At 34.6% G+C, this 4,750-nt stretch overlaps 1 protein-coding gene across 1 annotated transcript in view; it reads right to left on the bottom strand.

Moving 5' to 3' along the window:
• Fap (fibroblast activation protein alpha) overlaps positions 1–621 on the bottom strand; it is an 80,663-nt gene extending 80,042 nt beyond the window's left edge. Inside the window, exon 1 of the mRNA XM_010606846.2 lies at positions 606–621. The gene's annotated coding sequence lies outside the window, so the exon portion shown is untranslated. The remainder of the gene's footprint in view (positions 1–605) is intronic.
• Positions 622–4,750: the final 4,129 nt, after the last annotated feature.

The raw sequence follows: 4,750 nt of genomic DNA, 5'->3' as shown, positions 1-4,750 counted from the left end.
AAAAAAAAAAAAAAAAAAAAAAAAAAATAAATATAACTGGAAACTTCAAATATTTACATCTCCTTATAAGTGGCTAATCAATAAATTTGATTAAATAGTATCACTTATGTTGATATAACTTATTAAAGTGTTCTATTTCATCATTTCATTAGCATTTTATATTAAAGAATAAAGCAACTCATAATTAACGTTTATTGAATATTTTCATTTAGCCTGACATTTTCCTCAGTACTTTATGTGTACTATCTCATTTAGCCTCAGAATATTGTTACTTTTATTTTTCTCATTTGATAGATGAGGACATGGATTCACAAAAAATTGAAGTGACTTTCAGAAATGTACACAGTTTATGGGAGGTGGGGATAGGACATCAACCCAAGTAACATTACCTTATAATGCAATTTGGTTGATTTATATCTAGAGTTCTGAGAGAAGGGTAGCTATGGTTTCATCCCACAATGTGTATATACTACGTCTCATCCACTCCTTTGTTGATGGACATATAGACTGTTTCCAGAATTTAGCTATTATAAATTGTCCTGAAATAAACATAAGTATGTACATATCACTGTAATATGATGACCTGAACTATTTCAGAAAAATACCTTGGAGAAGAATAGCTCAATAAAATGGAATTTCTGTTTTTAGTGTTTGAAGAATCTCCATATTGATCTCCATAGTGATTGTACTATTTTACATTCTCACCAATAATGTAAAAGAGTTCTGTCCTGTACCTCCACCCCCACAGCCTGACCAGCATTTGTTATTTTGTGATTTCTTGATGATATGCCTTTGGGAGTTAGATGATATCTTGGTGTTGCTTTGTTTTCATTTCTCTGATAGAGAGAGATGTTGAACTTTTTTGTGTATTTATGGAAATATCTCACGTTCTTCTTCTGAGACCCGTCTACTCGTTTCAGCCCCTCATTCTTGAGTTCATTGTTTTATTTGGAAGGGGTCTAATTATTTGAAGTCCTTTATCTATTCTAGATGTTAGTCCTCTGTCCAAAGAATGGCTGGGAAAAATTTTCCATTCTGTTGGTTGTCCCTTCACTCTGTTGATTGTTTTGTTTCCTGCACAGCTTTTCAATATGATATGTACTATTTGTTGATTCTTGATGTTATTTCTTGAGCCATTTGGGGTTCTGTTCAGAAAGTACTTGCCTATGCTTGTCTTCAAGAGTTTTATCTATTTTATCTTCCAGCAGATTAAGTGTTTCTGTTTTAACTTTTAGATCTTTGATACATTTTGATTTTAGTTTAGTACATGGTGAGAGATAATGAGTCTAGATTCAATTTTCTCTATGTGGAGTTCCAGGTTTCTCAGCACCATTTATTAAAGAGGCCATTTTTCCTTCAATGTTTTTGCCCTCTGTCAAAGACCAAATATCTGATTGTGTGAAGTAGACTTTTCAAAAACCTTGAATATTTCAAGAGCTTGTGGAATCTCCTCTGTGAGATTCAGACAGATATTGTCATAATATGAGATAGATATCAGATTATAAAAATTAACATTAAAATTATGATGTATACTGATATCAGCTAGGTTAAATTAGCCAGGTAGCTTGCAAAGCTTTAGTTCTGTGTGTATCCGTGAAGATGGTTCTCGAGGATATTAGCATTTGAATCAAAAGACTGAGCAAAGATCATCCCTTGCTAAAGCAAGGGCAAACTGTCACTTTCTTCCTCAACTGAGACTTCTTGCTTTGGGATACTGGTTCTCAGACCTGTGGACGCTAGGATTTAAAGTAGCGAGTATCCTGGCTTTTATCTTTCATAATTGCTTGAGTTAGTTTCCATCAACTTCCCTCTGCTTTTTCTTTCCTCCCTCCCTCCCTTTCTTCATTTCCTTCCTGCCTCTCTTCATTCCTTTATTGTTCCTTCTCTCCCTTTTCCTTTCCTCCCTTCCTTTTTATCTATCAGCCCATCTGATATACCTATCTATTTATCCACGCAGCTAGCCCATTGCTACTGTTTCTCTGGAGAAATCTGACACTCTAAACCTAATGAAAATACGACTGCTATAATTTTGTAAGTCGGTATAAATTTGGGAGAATAAAACTGAGGAAGTCTCTCAAAGCAGAAAGACAAATAAATAATATGATAGGGAGTCTGAGGAATACAGGTAAAAGAAAGCAGAGGAAAAAGGTTTATTACAGAAATAATGAAAATGGATTTTCCAAAACTGAAAAGGAAAGTATGTCTTCAGGACCCAAAAAATGCCCAACAGATGATATCTGTGAAGACTCACACCTTGACAAATAACTGTGAAATTCAAAACTTAACTAATCATAAAGAGAAAATCCTGAGAGTAAAACAAGTCATCTACAAGAGGAACAAGAATTAGATTGACAAAAAGTTAGTCTTTGCCAATTAAATGCTGCAAAACAGTAGAAAAGGATTTCAAAGTTCTGAAAAAAAAAAAATGACAATCCAACTAGAATCTGTTCTAGATGCTGTTAACTATGAGGAGAGAGTAAAGGGATTTTCAGGTTTTGATAATTTAGAAAATTTATTTCCCAAGGTCTTTTTGTAAAAAGGATTTAAAAGTGTATTTCAGAAAAAAGAGAAAATAAAGTACTGGAGTCTTCACTCAGAAGAAAATGAAAAAGTCAGATGGTAACAACATTGTATGATCTCCTTTCTCTATCCACTTCTGAAATTACATCTGCTCTTTTAAGTATTTTTTTCTAAGTTGGGGCTGTATTTCATACCGTATGTACTCAAAAGAGCTCCATTAGTTCATCATACATTTGCAGGTACTTGATGGAGCTTAAAAGTAGCATGAGTAGCATGAGATTTGGGAGCATAATAATCCCATCAAACTGTTGAGCTAGATGCAAAGCTTCAGCGTTCATAGAAAATTACCCTGTCCAAGTTCACTAAGGACAGATCACCAAAGACTTCTGTTTAGTCAGAGAAAATGTCAAGCTTAAAAGTATTAAAGTAGGGCCAGGGATTTAGCTCAGTGGTTCTGCTGCCTGTCTTGCAGGCTCAAGGACCTGAGTTTGATCCCTGGTACCAATAAACAAACAAACAAACAAACAAATAAATGTATTAAAGTAAATGTGCATTTAAGAAAAGTTGGGAAGTAAAACAGGGTGAAGAAAAGTCAGTAGGAGCAGGAAGTTCATGTCCTTACGTCTTCCAGCAAGGAGTCCATGGATGTCACTTGAGAAGAACAGAATAAGAATCAGAGATACACAAACCAATTTCTGCTACATCATCTCCAGCTGGTGGTGAGGACACGTTATAGGAGAATAATTATTTATATTGCATAAATATAAAAGCCATATGAGTTTTCATGTATTTTCAGATGTTCATGAAATAAGCCTACAAATTCACATAACAGATAGTTTTATTATTAAGTGGTCTTAAACACTGAATAAAGCTTGTTTGCCTTCTTTTATTTTTCTTTTGGAATATTTGTTCCACAGTGCAATAGAAAAATGAGTAAAAGACAAAAGAAGACAGTTCATTCAGGAAAATAGACACAACATAAATAAATTAATATACAAATTAGTATATATGATTTAGACAAATTAAAAATATAAAAATAAAGTATTTGATATTATCAGAAATGAATAAATGCAAAGCAGAATGCCAGAATACGGCCTTTTTCATTTGGTAGTATAGTAGAGATTAAACATTCTAATGATCTTAGTGACAGTAAGGAGAGTAGCATTGTATGAGAAAAAAGACTAAAAGTTTTCTGGCGCACAATTTAGAAATAAATATCAAGCTATATGGTTTGGTATAGCGTCTATGTCAGGAATCTACTTTAAAGTTAATATTAGATAAGTGTAGAAAGATGAAAAAAATAATATTTGTTGAAATTTATTTTGTAATATCCCAAAAGGAAAATTATTTAAAAGTTAATCCAGAAGGAATTGCATAGATACATTATGTAACACATGAAAATGAATGATGCATGTTTAAATTGTGTTGATGTGGAAAACATCTAAAATCTCTTGCTTGGTGTATATTATAGGAATCAATTTTTGCGCAAGGGAATAGGGAAATATGTAGATGAATGCATAATAGAAATTGTGCAAGAAAATACCTCAGAGCCATGGATTCTAAGTATGTAACTTCTCCAGGAAGCAGATAGAAAGAGAACACGTTGCCTACAGCACAGTTACAAACACTAACAATCTATTACTACAATGTTCAGCAATTACACACAATTTTAAAGATTAAAAATGCTACTTATGGGCTGGGGATTTAGCTCAGTGGTTTCGGCGCCTGCCTTGCAAAGCACAAGGACCCGAGTTAGATCCCCAGTACCCCTTATGCTACTTCCTCATGACGTACACCACTCCATTTCCCCACAGCCCATTCTAGGTTTGCTCTCCCAGTACAGGTCAAAAAGCGGTGTTCCTGTGAGAAGATAAAATTAGATCAGAGAGCCAGCCGATCACGAAAATCATATGAAAGCACACAGTGCTGTGGAAGTAAAAGTAAATACTTTATGTGTTTTGTACATGATTGCCTTCACACAGCACCGGCCTCTTATGCACAGCATGCCACAGGCCAAGCATAAACATTTATAATTCTTGCCTGTTATTCTGCATGCCTTCCCTCCACCTGTCCTTTAATTTTGGCCCCAGGTTCACCAGGACAGCCCCTGGGCCCTCCACTCACCAACCTGCCAGCCCATGCTTCAGAGGTAGCCATTTCCTTTATGGACATCCATATTTTTTTTCTTATTCCCATGGCACACCTGAATTTTGCAATAGTGATTTTTAAA

Source organism: Fukomys damarensis, unplaced genomic scaffold, assembly GCF_012274545.1.
Source record: "Fukomys damarensis isolate Sample0158 unplaced genomic scaffold, DMR_v1.0_HiC HiC_scaffold_26, whole genome shotgun sequence".
Lineage (NCBI taxonomy): Eukaryota > Metazoa > Chordata > Mammalia > Rodentia > Bathyergidae > Fukomys > Fukomys damarensis.
Note: the sequence above shows the minus strand (reverse complement) of the source record. Positions and strands in the feature narration are given on the sequence as shown.